Source organism: Cynocephalus volans, chromosome 8, assembly GCF_027409185.1.
Source record: "Cynocephalus volans isolate mCynVol1 chromosome 8, mCynVol1.pri, whole genome shotgun sequence".
Taxonomy (NCBI): domain Eukaryota; kingdom Metazoa; phylum Chordata; class Mammalia; order Dermoptera; family Cynocephalidae; genus Cynocephalus; species Cynocephalus volans.
In genome coordinates, this window is record NC_084467.1 from 102,193,883 (window position 1) to 102,217,459 (window position 23,577).

General features: G+C 37.9%; 1 pseudogene; it reads left to right on the plus strand.

Annotated features, from left to right (window-relative positions):
* The first annotated feature begins 904 nt into the window (after positions 1-904).
* Positions 905-1,380, plus strand: LOC134384242 (large ribosomal subunit protein eL29-like; annotated as a pseudogene).
* The last annotated feature ends 22,197 nt before the right edge of the window (positions 1,381-23,577 follow it).

The following is a 23,577-nucleotide window of genomic DNA, read 5'->3' on the forward strand; positions in this document are numbered from 1 at the left end:
CTCTTGGCAACCCATGGCTCAGTCAAGCTGACAAAATTAACCATCACAACTCTTTTTCCTTCTTTCACCTCTTTTATGTACCAACATATTCCCAGTCACCAAGCCAGAAAACTAGGAATATCCTTGAGTCTGTCTTCTTTGCTCTCCCATAGCTATTCAGTGAAGGTTTTATGCTAATTTTGCCTCATAAACTTATGTCCTCTCCTCTCTATCCCTACTACTATTTGAGTTCAGGTCCTTATTCTTTCTTTTGTAACCTCTTAACTGGTTTTACTGGTTCTCTCTTGCCCCTTCTTAAATTCACTCTTTATAACACTGGCCAAAGTGATATGTTTGTTGCTTTACTGTTGCAAATGCTTCAATAGTTCCCATCTTCTAGAACAGGGTTGGCATACTTTTTCTGTAAAGGAGCACATAGTAAATGTTTTGGGCTTTGCGAGCCATATGGTGTCAGTCAGTTCTGCTGTTATTGAAGTAACAAAGGCAATATCCAAAATAGAAAAATTCACTGGATGGGTTTATTAAGAAAATGAAATGTCAGAGGAAAGAATCAGTAAACTTGAAGAAATTATCAAATCTGAAGAACAGAAAGAAAAAGTATTTTATAAAATGAATGAGTCCCAAGTACCCATGAACTAACAACATGAAAGTTCTAACATTCGTGTCACTTGAGTGGCAGAATGAGTGGAGAAGGGGAGTGGTGGGGGAGTAGAGTGTAATATACAAATGTGTGAGTGTGTATGTATACATGTCAAAAACTTCTCAAATCTGATGAAAGACAAAACACAAACTGCATAAACTCAAAGAAGACCATGTCCAGGCACATCATAAAGCTGCTGAAAACCAGAGATTAAAAAAAAAAAAAAAAAAAAACTCAAGGGAAGCCGCAAGTTACTATGCAGACATGGCCAAGTCCAAGAACCACACTACATACAACCAGTCTCTGAAATGGCACAGAAATGGCATTAAGAAACCTCGATCACAAAGACATGAGTCTCTTAATGGGGTAGACCCCAAGTTCCTGAGGCACATACGCTTTGCCAAGAAGCACAATAGGAAGGGCCTGAAGTAAATGCAGGACAACAGTGTCAAGGCCTTGAGTGCATGTGCTGAGGCTGTCAAGGCCCTCACAAAGCCCTAGGAGGTCAAGCCCAAGATCCCAAAGTGCACCAGCTACAAGCTTGATCAACTTGCTTACATCACCCACCCAAGCTTGGGAAGCTTGCTCATGCCTGCATTGCAAAGGGTCTCAGGCTCTGCCAGCCAAAGGCCAAGGCCAAGGCTCAAACCAAGGCCCAGGTTGCAGCTTCAGCTCAGGCTCCCAAAAGGGCCCAGCCCCCCACAAGGCTCCAGAATAGAGGCCTCTGTCTGCCAATATAAGGACAGAAGAACTGGTGTGACCCCTGGGCTGTTGTCTGTATTGGGGCTGGTGTCATCCTGTGCTATTTGTATGAATAAACTTGAGGCAGGATATGTAAAAAAAAAAAAAATCTTGAAAAGAGCCAGGTAAAAATAACTCATTATACAAAGAACAATTATTCAAAGGACTATGAATTTTTCATCAAAAACCATGTAGACAAGAAAGCATATCTTTAAAGCAATGAAAGAAAACAAAAGAAATAAAAGAAAAGAATTCTGTATGTGGGAAAATATCCTTGAGGAATAACAGCAAAACACAGACATTCTCAGGTAAAGGAAAACTACGAGAATGTGTCACAAGCTGAACTGCTCTAAAAGAAATGCTAAAGGAAGTTCTTTGGGCTAAAGAGTAATGAATGATACCAGAGGAAACTTTGGAACTTCAAGAAAGAAGAACAAAGGAAATAGTAAAATCTGGGCAAGTACAATAGACTATTTTCCTTCTCTTAATTTCTTTAACATATGCATAACAGCTGAAAGCAGAAATTATAACATTGTTCGGTGGGGTTTCTGATGTCTACAGAGTATAGATTACAAAAATAGAGAGTAAAGGAACTTGTATGATTATAAGATTTCCACATTTTACTTGAAATAGTAAAATATTAGCTCTATGTGGACTGTAATAGGAGGAAAGGCAGAACAGAATAAAAGCAGAGGTGATAAACAAAAAAGAAATAATAAAATGATAAATCCAATCATATAAAATAATACGTCACATATAAATGATCTAAATACATCAATTTAAAAATGAAAATGTTCAGATTGGATTATAAAAAGCAAGACCCAATTATAGTTGTCTACAAGAAACCCACTTTAAATATAAAAGCATAGATAGATTAAAAGCAAAAGGGTAGAAAAAGGTATACCACACAAAGATCAATGAGGTGGCTATGTAATATCAGACAAAGTAAACTTCAGATCAAGGAATATTACCGGGGATAAAGAGGGTGACACTTAATGATTAAGGGGTTAATTCACCAAAAATGCATAACAATCCTAAATGTGTATATACCTAATGACTAATCTTCAAAATACAGGAAGCAGAAACTGATAGAACTGAAAGGAGAAATCGGCAAACCCACAATTATAGCTGCAAATTTCAATGCTCTTCTCTCAGTAATGATGGAAAAAATAGAAAATCAGCAATGGTATGGAAAACCTAAACAACACAATTGAAACAACTTGGCCTAGTAGTTGTTTATAGAACACCCCACATAATGACAACAGCATAATACACATTCTTTCCAAGTGCACACAAAACTTACACCAAGATAGACCACATTCTGGGTCATAAAACATACCTCAGCAAATTTTAAAAAGTGCAATTATGCAAAGTATGTTCTCTGACAACAATAAAGTTAAACTAGGAATTGATAACAGAAAGACATCAGGAAAACTACCAAATATTTGTAAGTTAAACAAAAAGTATAAATAACCTATGCAGCAAAGAGGACATCACAAGAGAAACTAGAAAATATTTTGAACTCAGAGAAAATAAGATTACAACATATCAAAACTAAAGCTGTGCTCAGAGGAATATTTATTCCATTCAATGTTTATATTAGAAAATAAGAAAGGTTTCAAATCAGTAATCTCAACTTTCACTTCAAAAACTTAGAAAAAGAAATTAACAGATTAAACCCAAAGCAAGCAAAGAAGGTAAATAAAGGTAAGGGCAGAAGATGCCAATTACAAATAACAGGAATGAAAAAGAGAACATCACTATAGACCCCATATACATTTAAAAGGATGTTAAAGAAATTCCTCAAAAGACTTTATGCCAATACATTCCATAAAGCTTAGATAAAATGATCAATTTCTCAACAGACACAAATTACCAAAGCCCACTCAAGAAGCTAAACAATCTGAATATTTCTATATTGATAAATAAAACTCCAGGTCTAGACTGCCTTGGTTAAAATCATAGTTCTTGACCAATGGAATAGAACAGAGAATCCAGAAATCAACCCACACACTTACTGCCATCTGATCTTTGACAAAGGCACCAAGCCTATTCACTGGGGAAGGGACTGCCTCTTCAGCAAGTGGTGCTGGGATAACTGGATATCCATATGCAGGAGAATGAAACTAGATCCATACCTCTCACCGTATACTAAAATCAACTCAAAATGGATTAAGGATTTAAATATACACCCTGAGACAATAAAACTTCTTAAAGAAAACATAGGAGAAACACTTCAGGAAATAGGACTGGGCACAGACTTCATGAATACGACCCCAAAAGCACGGGCAACCAAAGGAAAAATAAACAAATGGGATTATATCAAACTAAAAAGCTTCTGCACAGCAAAAGAAACAATTAAAAGAGTTAAAAGACAACCAACAGAGTGGGAGAAAATATTTGCAAAATATACATCTGACAAAGGATTAATATCCAGAATATATAAGGAACTCAAACAACTTTACAAGAAGAAAACAAGCAACCCAATTAAAAAATGGGCAAAAGAGCTAAGTAGGCATTTCTCTAAGGAAGATATCCAAATGGCCAACAGACATATGAAAAAATGCTCAACATCACTCAGCATCCGGGAAATGCAAATCAAAACCACATTGAGATACCATCTAACCCCAGTTAGGATGGCTAAAATCCAAAAGACTATGAACGATAAATGCTGGCGAGGCTGCGGAGAAAAAGGAACTCTCATACATTGTTGGTGGGACTGCAAAATGGTGCAGCCTCTATGGAAAATGGTATGGAGGTTCCTTAAACAATTGCAAATAGATCTACCATACGACCCAGCCATCCCACTGTTGGGAATATACCCAGAGGAATGGAAATCATCAAGTCGAAGTTATACCTGTTCCCCAATGTTCATCGCAGCACTCTTTACAATAGCCAAGAGTTGGAACCAGCCCAAATGCCCATCATCAGATGAGTGGATACGGAAAATGTGGTACATCTACACAATGGAATACTACTCAGCTATAAAAACGAATGAAATACTGCCATTTGCAACAACATGGATGGACCTTGAGAGAATTATATTAAGTGAAACAAGTCAGGCACAGAAAGAGAAATACCACATGTTCTCACTTATTGGAGGGAGCTAAAAATTAATATATAAATTCACACACACACATACACACACACACACACAAACCGGGGGGGGGGGGGAAGAAGAGATAACAACCACAATTATTTGAAGTTGATACAACAAGCAAACAGAAAGGACATTGTTGGGGGGGAGGGGGAGGGAGAAGGGAGGGAGGTTTTGGTGATGGGGAGCAATAATCAGCTACAATGTATATCGACATAATAAAATTTAAAAAAATAAAAAATAAAAAAAAATAAAATAAAATAAAATCATAGTTCTACCACTTATTAGTTTGTGTAACCTTGGGAAAGTTACCTAATATCTCTGGGCCTCAGTTTCCCCATTTCAAAAGATATTAAATAATACTTACCTCATAAGGTTGTTTGGAGATTTAAACGAGTTAATATTTACGTAGAAATGCTGGACACCTCGTAAAGGGCTCCCTTAAGTGTTTATTAAATAAACTAACTAAATAAAAATAAATCTAGAAAAAGTCTACAGAACAGAAAAACATCTTTAAAGCAGAGAAAAGAGTGATTAGCTATAAAATATTGATAATTAAACAACTGTCTGCTCAAAGACAATAACACAAGACAAAACATAGTGAAATAATGTCTTTAATTTGCTAAGAGAAAAACAACTGGAATTATCTAACAAAATATTTCTCAGATACAAAGATGAAATAAATTTATTTTTAGGCAAACAAAGACTGAAAGAATTGACCACAAAGGACCTTCACTAAAAGGAATTCCAAGGGGTATTCTTAAAAAAAAAAAAAGAAAGAAAGAAAGAAAGAAAAATTATTCCAGAAGAAATATCTGAGATGTGAGAATGAGAAAGCAAAACAGTAAAGATGTCAGTAAATCTAAGTAGTACAAAAGGCCTTATTTTAAAAGAGAATAATAATAGCATGAAAAGAGTAGCACATAAATTGCAAGGAGAATCAGAGTTAGTGTCTAAGCTTCTGTTATTCTTTGGGAGGATAGTAAAAAGATTAATTAACTGATTAGCATGCACGTTAAAATTTTTGAGATTACTATAACATGAGAATAAGAGTAACTTTTAAAGTACTAAAGTGAAAAATGGAATAAGAAAATGTATTTAATTAATCCAAAAGAAGACAAGATAGAAGAAAAAAATAAGAAAATGTGAGACAAATAGAATGCAAAAATAAAATGGTAGAAATAAATCCATGTATCAGTAATCATGGTAAATATAAACGGCTTAAAAGCTCTACTTAAAAGGCAAAGATTATCAGGCTAGATTTTTAAAAATTCATGTATGTGTTGTTTAAGAAACACAGCTGACAACTAAGGATACAGAAGGACTGAATGAAAAAGGTTGGAAAAAGATATACCGGGCAAATGTTAATCAAAAGAAAGTAGTGTAGCTATATGTAAAATCAGCAAAATAGACTTTAAGGCAAATAGCATTAGTAGAGTTAAAGAAATTGCCACATAAATATAAAAGATTTACTTTACAAGAAAAAAAGTAGTGATTCTAAACTTATATTTACCTTGTAGCCCTGACCTATAAAAAGCAAAATTGACAGACCTACAGAAAGAAATATGTTATGCCATCATGATGGATTTTGTCATACTTTTTCAGTAACTAATGGACCAGTCCTGATGGAAAATCAGTAAGAATATTGAATATTTGAACAACACAATTATCTATTAGACATATATGGAATTTTGCATCTAACAATTGGAGAATACATATTTTCCTCAAGAACACATAAAATCAATTTTTAAAAATGACGGCTTTAAAACACATGTATTTGAAAATTTAGAAAGATCTCTTCTTAACAACTCATGGGTCAAAAAATTAATCACCCTGGAAATTAGATATTTCTTATGTTTTCAGAAACTCGCCTCGTGTACGTTCCCAGTCTCTCAGCTATCCCTTTTTTTCTCGTGGTCAGTGGTCCACCCACACCAGGTTGCCTCTGCACTTTGGACTTCACTGAAACACCTCGCTGTGGGGTATGAGATCTTGCTTCCTGAGCACCCAATGAAGGACTTGATGATACACCCTGGAAATGTGAGTTTCTTGTGGTATAAATCTAAACTGATGGGAAATGGAAGATGAAAAGCAGCTGGGAAAATAAATGACTCCTTTTCCTCTCCTGCAAAGGACAGGTGAGGTCCCTCCTTGCAACTTTTCGACATGAGTGAACACAGCTGCTGAGCAACCACTGCCTTTTCGCGGCTCATTGTGAAGTTGTCTGTGGAGCAGTTCGGCATTGTGTCACATTTCACTGCAACTCTCTTGCCTCACTTGTTTGTCCCTCACCTTCACTGGCCTGGACTTGTACCTTCCAAACATGTTAACATTTATTTTTTTTATTTATTTCTTTTTTAAATTTTATTTTGTCGATATACATTGTACCTGATTATTGCTCCAAATCACCAAGACCTCCCTCCCTTCTCCCTCCTCCCTCCCCCACAACAATGTCCTTTCTGTTTGCTTGTTGTATCAACTTCAAATAATTGTGGTTGTTATCTCTTCTCCCCCCCCCCCCCGGTTTTTGTGTGTGTGTGTGTGTGAATTTATATATTAATTTTTAGCTCCCACCAATAAGTGAGAACATGTGGTATTTCTCTTTCTGTGCCTGACTTGTTTCACTTAATATAATTCTCTCAGGGTCCATCCATGTTGTTGCAAATGGCAGTATTTCATTCGTTTTTATAGCTGAGTAGTATTCCATTGTGTAGATGTACCACATTTTCCGTATCCACTCATCTGATGATGGACATTTGGGCTGGTTCCAACTCTTGGCTATTGTAAAGAGTGCTGCGATGAACATTGGGGAACAGGTGTACCTTTGACTTGATGATTTCCATTCCTCTGGGTATATTCCCAACAGTGGGATAGCTGGGTCGTATGGTAGATCTATCTGCAATTGTTTGAGGAACCTCCATACCATTTTCCATAGAGGCTGCACCATTTTGCAGTCCCACCAACAATGTATGAGAGTTCCTTTTTCTCTGCAACCTCGCCAGCATTTATCGTTCAGAGTCTTTTGGATTTTAGCCATCCTAACTGGGGTTAGATGGTATCTCAGTGTGGTTTTGATTTGCATTTCCCGGATGCTGAGTGATGTTGAGCAATTTTTCATATGTCTGTTGGCCATTTGTATATCTTCCTTAGAGAAATGCCTACTTAGCTCTTTTGCCCATTTTTTAATTGGGTTGCTTGTTTTCTTCTTGTAAAGTTGTTTGAGTTCCTTATATATTCTGGATATTAATCCTTTGTCAGATGTGTATTTTGCAAATATTTTCTCGCACTCTGTTGGTTGTCTTTTAACTCTGTTAATTGTTTCTTTTGCTGTGCAGAAGCTTTTTAGTTTGATATAACCCCATTTGTTTATTTTTCCTTTGGTTGCCCGTGCTTTTGGGGTCGTATTCATGAAGTCTGTGCCCAGTCCTATTTCCTGAAGTGTTTCTCCTATGTTTTCTTTAAGAAGTTTTATTGTTTCAGGGTGTATATTTAAATCCTTAATCCATTTTGAGTTGATTTTAGTATACGGTGAGAGGTATGGATCTAGTTTCATTCTCCTGCATATGGATATCCAGTTATCCCAGCACCATTTGCTGAAGAGGCAGTCCCTTCCCCAGTGAATAGGCTTGGTGCCTTTGTCAAAGATCAGATGGCCGTAAGTGTGTGGGTTGATTTCTGGATTCTCTATTCTATTCCATTGGTCAGTGTGTCTGTTTTTATGCCAGTACCATACTGTTTTGGTTATTATAGCTTTGTAATATAGCTTAAAGTCAGGTAGTGTTATGCCTCCAGCTTTATTTTTTTTTGCTCAGCATTGTTTTGGCTATGCGTGGTCTTTTATTGTTCCATATAAATGTCTGGATGGTTTTTTCCATTTCTGAGAAAAATGTCTTTGGAATTTTGATGGGGATTGCATTGAATTTGTATATCACTTTGGGTAGTATGGACATTTTCACTATGTTGATTCTTCCAATCCAAGAGCATGGGATATCTTTCCATCTTCTTGTATCCTCTCTAATTTCTCTCAGCAGTGGTTTGTAGTTCTCATTATAGAGATTTTTCACCTCCTTGGTTAACTCAATTCCTAAGTATTTTATTTTTTTGGTGGCTATTGTAAATGGGCAGGCTTTCTTGATTTCTCGTTCTGCATGTTCACTATTGGAGAAAAGAAATGCTACTGATTTTTGTGTGTTGATTTTGTATCCTGCTACTGTGCTGAAATCATTTATCAATTCCAACAGTTTTTTTGTAGAGGTTTTAGGCTCTTCGATATATAGGATCATGTCATCTGCAAACAGGGACAGTTTGACTTCATCTTTTCCAATCTGGATGCCCTTTATTTCCTTCTCTTCTCTGATTGCTCTGGCTAGTACTTCCAACACTATGTTGAATAGGAGTGGTGAGAGTGGGCATCTTTGTCTAGTTCCTGTTCTTAAAGGAAAAGCTTTCAGCTTTTCCCCATTCAGGATGATATTGGCAGTGGGTTTGGCATATATGGCTTTAATTATGTTGAGATACTTTCCCTCTATACCTAACTTATAGAGGGTCTTTGTCATGAATGAGTGCTGAACTTTATCAAATGCTTTTTCAGCATCTATAGAGATGATCATATGGTCCTTGTGTTTGAGTTTATTAATGTGGTGTTTCACATTTATTGATTTGCGTATGTTGAACCAACCTTGCATCCCTGGGATGAATCCCACTTGATCGTGATGAATAATTTTTCGTATGTGTTGCTGTATTCTGTTTGCTAGTATTTTAGTGAGGATTTTTGCATCTATATTCATCAAGGATATCGGCCTGTAGTTTTCTTTTTGGTTATATCTTTACCTGGTATTGGTATCAGGATGATGTGTGCTTCATAGAATGAGTTTGGGAGATTTGCGTCTGTTTCAATCTTTTGGAATAGTTTGTAAAGAATCGGTGTCAATTCCTCTTTGAATGTTTGGTAAAATTCTGCTGTGAATCCATCTGGTCCTGGGCTTTTCTTTGTTGGGAGCCTTCTGATAACAACTTCAATCTCCTTTATTGTTATTGGTCTGTTCAAATTTTCTACGTCTTCACGGTTCAGTTTTGGGAGCTTGTGTGTGTCCAGAAATTTATCCATTTCCTCCAGATTTTCAAATTTGTTGGCGTATAGTTGTTTATAGTAGTCTCGAATGATTCCTTGTATTTCAGATGAATCAGTTGTAATATCGCCTTTTTCATTTCTAATTTTTGTTATTTGAGTCTTCTCTCTTCTTTTTTTTGTTAGCCATGCTAATGGTTTGTCAATTTTATTTATCTTTTCAAAAAACCAACTTTTTGATTCGTTGATCTTTTGAATTGTTTTTTGGTTTTCAATTTCATTCAGTTCTGCTCTGATCTTAATGATTTCTTTCCGTCTGCTAACTTTAGGTTTGGATTGTTCTTGTTTTTCTAGTTCTTTAAGGCGAAGTGTTAGGTTGTTCACTTGCCATCTTTCCATTCTTCTGAAGTGAGCGTTTAATGCAATAAATTTCCCCCTCAATACTGCTTTTGCAGTATCCCACAGGTTTTGGTATGATGTATCATTGGTTTCATTAGTTTCAATAAATTTTTTGATTTCCTGCTTGATTTCTTCTTGGACCCATATGTCATTAAGTAGAATGCTGTTTAATTTCCATGTGTTTGTATAATTTCCAGAGTTTTGTTTGTTATTAATTTCTAGTTTTAATCCATTGTGGTCTGAGAAGATACATGGGATAATTCCAATTTTTTTGAATTTATTGAGACTTGATTTGTGACCTAATATGTGATCTATCCTGGAGAATGATCCATGTGCTGATGAGAAAAATGAATATTCTGAGGTTGTTGGGTGGAATGTTCTGTAGATATCTGCCAATTCCAATTGGTCTAGAGTCTTGTTTAGATCTTGTGTTTCTCTACTGATTCTTTGCCTAGATGATCTGTCTAATATTGACAGTGGGGTGTTCAGGTCCCCTGCTATTATGGTATTAGTGTCTATTTCCTTCTTTAGGTCTAATAGAGTTTGTTTTATAAATCTGGCTGCTCCAACATTGGGTGCATACATATTTATGATTGTTATGTCTTCTTGATGGATCAGTCCTTTTATCATTAAGTAGTGTCCCTCATTGTCTCTTTTTATGGTGTTTAGTTTAAAGTCTATTTTGTCAGATATAAGAATAGCTACTCCAGCTCATTTTTCTTTTCTGTTTGCATGGTAAATCTTTTTCCATCCTTTCACTCTTAGTCTGTGTGAGTCTTTATGGGTGAGGTGGGTCTCTTGTAGGCAGCATATAGTTGGGTCTTGCTTTTTGATCCAGTCAGCCAGTCTGTGTCTTTTAATTGGGGAATTTAAGCCTTTTACATTAAGAGTTGTTATTGAAAGGTGTTGATTTATTCCTAGCATTTTATTGGTTGTTTGGTTGTCTTAGGTTTCTTTTGTTCCTTGCTTTCTGATTTACTGTTTGGTTTCTTTGTTTGGTGGTTCCTTAGGTTGTAGATAGTGTTTTTGTTAGCTTGTTTTCTCTTCATGAATGCCATTTTTATTATACTAGCGGGTTTAGATTTTTCTTGGGTTTTTATGGCAGTGGTAGTTATTTTTCAGGAACCAAACCCAGTACTCCCTTGAGGATTTCTTGTAAGGGTGGTCGTGTGGTAGTGAACTCCCGCAGTTTTTGTTTGTCTGAGAAATATACTATTTGCCCCTCATTTCGGAAGGATAGCCTTGCAGGGTAGAGTATTCTTGGCTGGCAATCTTTGTCTTTTAGTATTTTGAAAATATCATCCCATTCCTTTCTAGCTTTTAGGGTTTGTGATGAAAAGTCTGATTTTAATCTGATTGGGGCTCCGTTATAGGTGATTTGACGCTTCTCTCTTGCAGCTTTTAAGATTCTCTCTTTGTCTCTGAGTTTTGCCAATTTGACTATGACATGTCTTGGAGAAGGCCTTTTTGGGTTGAATACGTTTGGAGATCGTTGAGCTTCCTGGATCTGAATATCTGTGACTTTTCCTATACCTGGGAAGTTTTCTGCCACTATTTTGTTGAATATGTTTTCAATGGAATCTCCATTTTCCTCCCCTTCTGGAATACCCATGACTCGGATATTTGAGTGCTTGAGGTTGTCTGATATCTCTCTCAGATTTTCTTCCATGTCCTTGATTCTTTTTTCTTTCTTTTTGTCTGCTTGTGTTATTTCAAACAGCCCATCTTCAAGTTCAGAGGTTCTCTCTTCAACTTCGACAAGCCTGGTGGTTAAACTCTCCGTTGTGTTTTTTATTTCGCTGAATAACTTCTTCAGTTCAGCAAGTTCTGCTACATTTTTTTCAGGAAATTGATTTCCTTGTACATTTCCTCTTTCAGATCCTGTATACTTTTCCTCATTTCATCATGATGTCTGGCTGAGTTTTCTTGTATCTCATTCAGTTTCCTTAGAATTATCACTCGAAATTCCTTGTCAGTCATTTCAAGGGCTTCTTGTTCTATAGGATAGTGCTGTGCCAGGTCGGGTGCTCGCTCTCTGTCTCTGGTTTGTCGCCTTCCGTGTTCCCGGCTGCTGCCGCCTCGGGCTGTTCAGTCGCGGCGCGGCTCGGGCGCTCCCAGGAATCTTCTTTAATGCCGGCCTGAAACCTCGAATCCTGAATAGGGCAGCTGGCCGCCTTCAGCACGGCCCCGGCCTCAGGGATCCTGGCTGCATCCACAGCAGCCCTGGGGCCGTGTTCCCTGTTTCGAGACTTGCTTTTGCAGCTAAGAAACAGTTGTTTTCCTGCTCCACACTTCAAAGCTGTTGCCTGTAAATGAGGCAGCCTCTCCTGCCGGGGGCAAAGTGGCGGTCACCCCCCATGACCGGCCAGCAGCAGCAGTCCTCCCTTAAGAGATGGCGAGAGGAAGGACCACAAGTTTCCCGGCTGCCTGAGGCCTAGTGGCCGCCTTTTCCACCTCAGCTACTCCACGCCAGCCACCGCAGCCGGCGCCATCTTGAAACCCCCCAAACATGTTAACATTTAAATTATTGCTTCGGGCTCTGCTTCCTAAAGGACCTGGGCTAAGACAACTTAAAAGTGAATGATTAAAATACTGTGTAGAAAAACTTTTGTAATGCAGCTACAACTATCTAAGGGGAAATTTTATGCGTTAAATACCTGTATTAGAAAAGAAGAAAAATTCAAAATCACAGAGTTAACTATCCAACTAAGAAATTAGAAAAGGAATAAAATAAATCCAAAGAAAATAGAAAAAAGGAAATAATAAAGTTTTTAAAAAGTTAAGAAAATGAATAACAAATACATACATCAATAAACCCCAAACTTGGTTCATTGAAAATATGAATATGTCAGAAAAGCCTGTGATAGAATGATCCTCAGAAAAAGTATCACAAAATCAGAAGCATGCCATTTGTGACACTGTACACACGCACATGCGCGCACACACGGACCATTCGTTAAAGAAATTGAACTTCCTTGTACCAACAGAAGAGGGCAGTGTTGAATTAAGAAATCTAGTAAAGCCAGCTGTCTCAGCCCGGTTCCCACAAAAGCAGAGATTGTGAACAGAGCTTGCAGGCAGAGAATTATTTTGAGAAGTGATCTCGAGGAACAGGAGTGAGGGACTAGAGAAAAGATAAAAGGAAGGAGGAAAAATCAAGCCAAGCAAGTGAACAACCTAACACTTCACCTTAAAGAACTAGAAAAACAAGAACAATCCAAACCTAAAGTTAGCAGACGGAAAGAAATCATTAAGATCAGAGCAGAACTGAATGAAATTGAAAACCAAAAAACAATTCAAAAGATCAACGAATCAAAAAGTGGGTTTTTTGAAAAGATAAATAAAATTGACAAACCATTAGCATGGCTAACAAAAAAAAAGAAGAGAGAAGACTCAAATAACAAAAATTAGAAATGAAAAAGGCGATATTACAACTGATTCATCTGAAATACAAGGAATCATTCGAGACTACTATAAACAACTATACGCCAACAAATTTGAAAATCTGGAGGAAATGGATAAATTTCTGGACACACACAAGCTCCCAAAACTGAACCGTGAAGACGTAGAAAATTTGAACAGACCAATAACAATAAAGGAGATTGAAGCTGTTATCAGAAGGCTCCCAACAAAGAAAAGCCCAGGACCAGATGGATTCACAGCAGAATTTTACCAAACATTCAAAGAGGAATTGACACCGATTCTTTACAAACTATTCCAAAAGATTGAAACGGACGCAAATCTCCCAAACTCATTCTATGAAGCAAACATCATCCTGATACCAAAACCAGGTAAAGATATAACTAAAAAAGAAAACTACAGGCCGATATCCTTGATGAATATAGATGCAAAAATCCTCACTAAAATACTAGCAAACAGAATACAGCAACACATACGAAAAATTATTCATCACGATCAAGTGGGATTCATCCCAGGGATGCAAGGTTGGTTCAACATACGCAAATCAATAAATGTGATACACCATATTAATAAACTCAAACACAAGGACCATATGATCATCTCTATAGATGCTGAAAAAGCATTTGATAAAGTTCAGCACTCATTCATGACAAAGACCCTCTATAAGTTAGGTATAGAGGGAAAGTATCTCAACATAATTGAAGCCATATATGCCAAACCCACTGCCAATATCATCCTGAATAGGCAAAAGCTGAAAGCTTTTCCTTTAAGAATAGGAACTAGACAAGGATGCCCACTCTCACCACTCCTATTCAACATAGTGTTGGAAGTACTAGCCAGAGCAATCAGAGAAGAGAAGGAAATAAAGGGCATCCAGATTGGAAAAGATGAAGTCAAACTGTCCCTGTTTGCAGATGACATGATCCTATATATCGAACAGCCTAAAACCTCTACAAAAAAACTGTTGGAATTGATAAATGATTTCAGCACAGTAGCAGGATACAAAATCAACACACAAAAATCAGTAGCATTTCTTTTCTCCAATAGTGAACATGCAGAACGAGAAATCAAGAAAGCCTGCCCATTTACAATAGCCACCAAAAAAATAAAATACTTAGGAATTGAGTTAACCAAGGAGGTGAAAAATCTCTATAATGAGAACTACAAACCACTGCTGAGAGAAATTAGAGAGGATACAAGAAGATGGAAAGATATCCCATGCTCTTGGATTGGAAGAATCAACATAGTGAAAATGTCCATACTACCCAAAGTGATATACAAATTCAATGCAATCCCCATCAAAATTCCAAAGACATTTTTCTCAGAAATGGAAAAAACCATCCAGACATTTATATGGAACAATAAAAGACCACGCATAGCCAAAACAATGCTGAGCAAAAAAAAATAAAGCTGGAGGCATAACACTACCTGACTTTAAGCTATATTACAAAGCTATAATAACCAAAACAGTATGGTACTGGCATAAAAACAGACACACTGACCAATGGAATAGAATAGAGAATCCAGAAATCAACCCACACACTTACGGCCATCTGATCTTTGACAAAGGCACCAAGCCTATTCACTGGGGAAGGGACTGCCTCTTCAGCAAATGGTGCTGGGATAACTGGATATCCATATGCAGGAGAATGAAACTAGATCCATACCTCTCACCGTATACTAAAATCAACTCAAAATGGATTAAGGATTTAAATATACACCCTGAAACAATAAAACTTCTTAAAGAAAACATAGGAGAAACACTTCAGGAAATAGGACTGGGCACAGACTTCATGAATACGACCCCAAAAGCACGGGCAACCAAAGGAAAAATAAACAAATGGGGTTATATCAAACTAAAAAGCTTCTGCACAGCAAAAGAAACAATTAACAGAGTTAAAAGACAACCAACAGAGTGCGAGAAAATATTTGCAAAATACACATCTGACAAAGGATTAATATCCAGAATATATAAGGAACTCAAACAACTTTACAAGAAGAAAACAAGCAACCCAATTAAAAAATGGGCAAAAGAGCTAAGTAGGCATTTCTCTAAGGAAGATATACAAATGGCCAATAGACATATGAAAAAATGCTCAACATCACTCAGCATCCGGGAAATGCAAATCAAAACCACATTGAGATACCATCTAACCCCAGTTAGGATGGCTAAAATCCAAAAGACTCTGAACGATAAATGCTGGCGAGGTTGCGGAGAAAAAGGAACTCTCATACATTGTTGGTGGGACTGCAAAATGGTGCAGCCTCTATGGAAAATGGTATGGAGGTTCCTCAAACAATTGCAGATAGATCTACCATACGACCCAGCTATCCCACTGCTGGGAATATACCCAGAGGAATGGAAATCATCAAGTCGAAGGTATACCTGTTCCCCAATGTTTATCACAGTACTCTTTACAATAGCCAAGAGTTGGAACCAGCCCGAATGTCCATCATCAGATGAGTGGATACGGAAAATGTGGTACATCTACACAATGGAATACTACTCAGCTATAAAAACGAATGAAATACTGCCATTTGCAACAACATGGATGGACCTTGAGAGAATTATATTAAGTGAAACAAGTCAGGCACAGAAAGAGAAATACCACATGTTCTCACTTATTGGTGGGAGCTAAAAATTAGTATATAAATTCACACACACACACACACACACACACACACACACACACACACAAAAACGGGGCGGGGGGGAAGAAGATATAACAACCACAATTACTTGAAGTTGATACGACAAGCAAACAGAAAGGACATTGTTGGGGCAGAGGGGGGGAGGGAAAAGGGAGGGAGGTTTTGGTGATGGGGAACAATAATCAGCCACAATGTATATCGACAAAATAAAAAAAAAAAAATCAAGCCAAGGGTGCATTATTGAGCTGATTATTGCTGTAGGCAATTAAGTGTCAATCTTGCTGGGAACCCTCTGTGGAGTCATGGAGAATGCAGAATTATCCGCCCTAGAGATAATCCCAGGAGAGTATTTAATCTACTAATTCCCTTCCCCATTAGCTACCGTGCGTCCAGAGAGGTGTGTTGCTTAGATCTCCCTTCAAGAAAGGACTTGCCATTTAGCTGCAAAGAATGCCCTCAGCCAAAAGTGTCCAGCTGCTGTGCCTTCAGGATCTGCCCCTGCTTTTGAGCCAGTCATGCTCTACTGGGGCAGCACCAGTTAATGAGTGAGCATGATGGCTGTCCTAAGGCCTTGTGATTTCTGCTCAATGGGAGTGTTTGTTCCAGCTCACTCTCTTGGGCTAAGACCGCCAGGTCTGCCTCACCATTTGAGGTTCTCCCTTTCTAACCTCGTTTCCTTCCGTATATTCTTTCACAAGTGTCAGATCTGCATTGCGGTCTGAAGGTTTTTCCTACCCAATTCTGCTTCATCTCCTCCCCCCACATCCTCTTTTATTCTTTCATAGGAGTTTTACCCAAATAAACCACTTGCATCCTTACCTTCATCTCAGCATCTGCTTCCTGGAGGACTCAACTGATACAGTCAAAAATTGCCCCATTGGTGTTAACTCCCTCAAACTCCAGGTTTGCACATGGTTCAGAATGGCTGAGGGGCTCACATGGGCATGTCACATGGCAGTGCCAGAGAAACCCCAGGGAAGAAAGCTGGATGTGTGTAAGGCAGCTGAGGCCAGATGCTGCCAGTTTATACCTGTGCCCCCTGGTAACCTCAGTAATGACTACAGTAAGAAAGGTGAACTGGGAAAGTGTGAAGCCAGACATGAGAGGTGTCTGATGCAGCCAACCACCCTCTGCACCACAGATTCATGCCTAACCTTAAGTTCAAGCTGTTACAGAGCCTTCAGCGTGTAGCCAGATTCAACACACTATTTAGCAAATGGACTGGAGTGTGCACTGCTGCAACTAGTGCTGAAGCTATCATTTATATTCGTCATGTCCTTCCTCCACTGCTCCTTCTAGATGTCCCTTCTGCTCAGCCAGTACTTAGTGGGTCTTGGTTGCCTGCCCGGTGTGGTGCTTCAGATCTTCATCTCTGAGGGGTCTCTGAGCCCTTGTTGGGCCATGGGAAGGACATCCCCTGGATTCTAGATGCACTTCTATCATGTAACGGCGTACGTAGCTCTTCATAGTAACGAGGGCCTACCCTCCCTACCGATACTGCAACTCCTTTCTTTGCTGCTCCACTGGCATGAGGATCCCCCAAAGAGGTAGTAGTCACAGCTTCATTTTCAGTAGAGCCCTTATTGTGTCCCCCGGTAGAAGACATATAACCCCTCCAAACTCCCCCTACACAGCCAGGGTAGGAAAATGCCAGTCACCTCTATTGGCAAGTGAAATACTTCCCCCATTTTCTAACAGTGGCAATCTTTGGACTCTTCACGTTTGACTTGAGGGTAAGGGACTCCCCTGTGGGAGAGAGGAGGAGAGACTGTAGTGTTCTTCACTCCTGTTAGGTCCTTTTCAGGGGCTCTTTCCTTTCTCACTGACTCACTACTTTCTCTTTGTGGGCCTGAGTGGGGTGGGAACCTCTGGACCAGCTTGGCCACCCCTTAGCAAATTCTGTGGGGATGGGTCCAGTGCCTTTCTTTAGAAGCTGATGCTATTTATCATCTGTTCTTAGTTTTGAGGCTACAGCAGAAATTCTGAGCTGATCAGAAACGTTGAATTCAAAGTGAAAAGATGTTGAGACTCACTGTGATCGTAGAAATGTAATAAGCATCAGGAAATGTCACTTTTGACTCACAAGATTGGCAGAAATCATTAAGAGCAATAGCAGGCAATGTGAGCAGGACTTACAGCAATTCCGGAAGGAGCTAATGGGAATGCAATGAAAAAATTTTTTTTCTTTTGTTCATGTGGGGAATACTAATTACAGTTCATTTTTAAAAATCTAATATACAATATACTAATGTTTTAATTTTTAAAACCTAGTTTATCTTAAAAATTTAAGTTCCACCTACAAATCATCTTGTTTTATTTACAAATCTGGCAATTAAAAAGAATTTTAAAGATCATTTCTACTGGCTCTTTGATCCGTGTTCATCTAACTTGTTTAACAGATTAAATCCTTCTTAAATGTTTACTCCTTTTATTTTTTAATTAATTGTACTTCCTTAGACATTTGAAACTACAATCACAAATTTAATATATCAGATTTATCCAAGCAGTTGAAATTCCTGTTGTGGCAGACTTAAGCAAAATTATTTTCAGCAGTTATACTACTTTTGTAAATTAATAAATTATCTTATAAATGTGGCAAAGCATATTCTCTTACCTATTTCAAACATTATGATAACAGAAAAGCAAACAAAGCATATACAAAGCAGCACAATGATTTAATGGTGTCAAGACTTGTAACAAATCTCATTTAATACAACCCACTTGAAAGAATTCTGTATCCGTTTTTTTCTTTATCTCTGTACTTATTTGTTTACCTGTCCAGGGTTATAAATTGCTCCCCCAAACGAGGGAAAAAATTATGAGCTCAGCAGAATGATCCTATCCAAGATACATGTTGAAAAGATACCTAAATTTACTGCCTGATTTGAGATGTGTCTGCACCCTTCTCTCTATAACTTGTGAACCTTTCTCATTGCCCACTTTTTCTACAATACAGTGTTGACACTTAGAAGTGATGAGCCTATATGGGGTCGTCATATAGCCTGACAAGGTCACACTCATAACCACAGGCTGGCAGGTTTACACATCCTCAATTCATAGTTAGAGTATAACCTCTCCTCTATACCAAAGACTTAGGGGGAAATGCCATGCTAAGTCCACTCCTCCAGAGTACATGTTCCCATTTAGATGAATAAGCTTCCATCACTGGCTTTCTTCTTTATAAAATTTGACTCTTGGTTTGAAAACAAGTCCTTTTATACTCAAATTAGTGGTAACACTTCAATTAATGAATCTTCTGGAAAAAACACCCTTTTGTTTAAAACACACACCTCATAAGTTATGTTGGCACATGTATAGTTTAGCAGCAAATTCTCCACTTCTCCCTTCTCTGTTCATCCCAGGTGAAGTCTCCAATACCCTCTTTCTACCTCCACCTCTTCCTAGTTCCTCCACTCCCCTTCTTGCCATTGGGAGGCAGCGGGTTGGTGATGGCTGAGAATATGTCTTGTTTACATGAACCAAATACTTGGCCACCATGGTTGATCCTGCACAGACCCAGTCAGCAACCTGACTCCACTGCTATCTTGCTGGTCTGTCCACAGGTCTAAGCTTCAGTCTCCATTGTTATCAAAACACTCTCCTAAAACTGAAGGCCTTCGCTAGCCCCCAGCCTCCTTGACTGGGACCCTCCCCTCCTGTATCAGTGTTTCTCCAAGTACGGCCTATGATCACTTGAAGTAGAATTACCTGAGGTGCTTGTTAAAATGCATAATCTCAGGCCGCATTGCAAATATACTGAATCTCTGGGGATGAATGTATTAATCTGTAAGTTTAAAAGGTGATTCTTGGCTGGCAAATTTTTTCTTCTAGTATTTTGAATATATTATTCCATTCTCTTCTTGCCTGTAGAATTTCTATTGAGAAGTCTGCTGTTAGTCTTATGGAAACTCTCTTATAGGTGACATTACATTTTTCTCTTGTTGTGTTTAGGTTCTCTCTTTGTCTTTGAGTTTTGCCAGTTTGACTATAATGTGTTTCAGAGAGGACCTTTCAGAATTGATCTGTTTAGGGATTTTTGAACCTCCTGGAAGTGAAGGTCCTTGTCTCTCTCCCTGTTTCTAGGAAGTTTTCTGATATTTATTTCTATGAATATGTTTCAATGCCTTTTTCTTCTTACTCTCCTTCTGAAACACTCATGATTTGGATGTTTGTGTGCTTAAGGTTGTCTGCTAGATCTCTCACATTTTCTTCTTCTTCTTTTTTTTTTTTAAAAGATGACCAGTAAGGGGATCTTAACCCTTGACTTGGTGTTGTCAGCACCACGCTCACCCAGTGAGCAAACCGGCCATCTCCGAACCCATGGCCTTGGTGTTATCAGCACCACACTCTCCAGAGTGAGTACGGGCCGGCCCCATTTTCTTCATTTTTTAAAATTCTTTTTTCTTTTTTCTTTTTTTTTTTTGGTCCACCTGGGTTATTTTGAAAAGACTACCTTCAATATCAGAAGTTCTTTCTTCTGCTTACTCTAAACTGCTGCTTATGCTTTTGGTTGTTTTTTATTTCATCGAATGAATCCTTCAGTTCCAGGAGTTCTGCTACATTCTTTTTTAAGGTATTAATCTCTATGTAAATTTCCTCCTTCATATTCTGGATAGTTTTTCTCATTTCATTGTGTCTTCTCAGTCTTCTTGTATCTCATTGAGTTTCCTTAAGATTGTTACTCAAAATTCCTATTTAGTCATTTCAAGGGTTTCATGTTCTATGGGGCCTGGTACTTGAGAATTATTGTATTCCTTTGGTAGACTCATATTTTCTTGGTTTTTTTCATATTTCCAGTACTCTACATTGTTGTCTGTCATCTGGTGGAGCATTTGCTTCTTCTCTTACACTGGAGTGGGCTTTGAGGAGAGAGACTTCCTTCTGCAGACGTGTTTTATATTAAATGTTGAGTAGGGTGTTTTAGTGTTGGTTCCAGGTGGCATAGGAATGTAGTCTCCATGTGTGTACTTTGGCTGTATTCAATGTCAGAATGCATGTGAGTGGTACTGGGGGCACTTACTGATTCCTTGCTGAGGTTAATGACACTGTGTTGGGTCAACCAACTCACATGGGTGAGCTCTTGAGTTCTTTGGAGAAGTGCCCGGGTGCTCTGTAGCTCTTTGTCTGGGGTGGGTGACTCTGGGTGGGCTTCTTGGCACCCTGGCTAGTGTCCCATGACACTGATGGATGCACTAGGGGGTAATGGAGATCCTCAGTTTGAATGTGTGACCCTGAGTGGGGTTTCTTTTCCTTTCTTCCTATAAGCAGAGGCTCCTCCTGGGTCTATGCTTTCACCAGTGGGGGGGATGGGTTGATGGTAGATGGAAATTTTCTCTCTTACTTTATTTGGCTGTCCCAGGTTTCTGCACTCTGCAGGGGTTCTGCATGTGTCTATCCCTGGACCAAGGAAGTATTGAGGGCTGAAAATGTACCTGCCACCCCCAGGTGCACTACCATAGTGGGTAGCATAATTCTACCTTGGGTTGGAAAAGGGGGAGAAATAGTGTATTTCCCAGAAAAACAAACAAACAAACAAACAAAAAACTATGACAGTATACCATCACATGACCAACCTTAGAAGAAATCCTTAAGGGAGTCCTGAATCTGGAATCCAAAAAACAGTGTCACTGCCATGAATACACAAGAAGGAACTAAGCCCACTGGTAGAACAAAGATGCAAATGAGAAAGAGAAAGAAACAACATCTTACCACCTGAAAACAACAACAACAACAACAAACACTGAAGAAAAAAAATAAAAAGGGAAGAAAGGAAAAAAAGATGTTTAAAACATCCAAATGAAAATTGATAAAATGCCCGGAGTAAGACAAAATCTTTCAATAACAACCATAAATGTAAAGGCATTAAATTCTTCACTTAAAAGACACAGAGTGAACGATTTGATTAAAAAGCTAGACCCAACTATATGCTTCTACAAGCCTCACCTGTAAAGACACACACAGACTAAGAGTAAAGGAATGGAAAAAGATATACCATGCAAATGGATACCAGAAATGAACAGGAGTAGCTATTCTTATAACAGATAAAATAGACTTTAAACCAAAACCAATAAAAAGAGACAAAGAAGGCCATTATATAATGATAAAGGGATCTATCCAGCAAAAAGACATAACAATCATTAATATATATGCATTCAACATCAGAGCACCTGGATATATAAAGCAAAAGCTATTAGACCTAAATAAAGAGATAAACTCCAATATGGTAACAGTTGGGGACCTGAAAACCTCTATCTCAGCATTGGACAGATCATCCAGGCAACAAAACAACAGAGAAACACAGGATTTCAACTACACTTCAGACCAGTTGGACTTGGCAGATATCTACAGAACATTTCCTCCAACAGCTACAGAATATAAATTATTCTTATCAGCACAGCAAACACTCTGCAGGGTAGACCACATGTTAGGTTACAAATCAAGTCTCTACAATTTTTTAAAAATTGAAATCATTTCAAGTTTCTTTTCAGATCACAACGGATTAAAACTAGAAGTCAAAAACAAGAAAAACTCCAGAAACTATACAAACACATAGAAATTAAATATCTTCCTGAATAAGCTATGGGTCCAAGATGAAATTAAACAGGAAATCAAAAAATTCATGAAACTAATGAAAATAAAGACACATCATACCAAAACCTGTAAGGTACTACAAAAGCAGCACAAAGACTGAATTTTATTGCAGTAAACCCTTAGCATCAAAAGAGTAGAAAGATTTCAAATAAACAACTTAATGCCACACCTCAAAGAACTAGAAAAACAAGGACAATCCAACCCCAAAATTAGTAGATGGAAAGAAATAATTAAGATCAGAGCAGAACTAATTGAAATAGAGACCTCCAAAAATGATACAGGAGATCAATGAAACAAAAAGTTGGTTTTTTGAGAAGATAAACAAAATAGGCAAACCATTAGCTAGGCTAACTAAGAAAAAAAAAGAGAAAAGACCCACATAAAAAAAATTAGAAATGGAGAAGGAGATATTATGACTGACACCACAGAAATACAAAGAACCATTAGAGATTATTATAAAAAAATCTATATACCAACAAATTTGAAAACCTGGAGGAAACGGATAAATTTCTGGACATATCAAACCATGAAAACTGAACCAAGAAGAAGTAAAAAACCTGAACAGACCAAAATCAAGCAGTGAGATTGAAGCAGTAATCAGCAGTCTTCCAACAAAGAAAAGCCCTGGATAGATTTACTGCTGAATTCAACCAATGCTTTAAAGAGGAATTAATACCAATTCTCTTCAAACTACTTCAAAAAATTGAAACAGAGGCCAAATAGAGATAGAAGAAAAAAAAAAAAAAGAAAAAAAACTATAGGCCAATATCTCTAATGAACATGGAAACAAAAATCCTCAAGAAAATATAAGCAACACATCAAAAAAAAATTACACACCATAATCAAGTGGGATTCATCCCAGGGATGCAAGGATGGTTCAACATATGCAAGTCAATAAATGAGATACACCACATCAACAAAACCAAGGACAAAAACCATATGATTATTTCAATAGATGCAGAAAAGCAT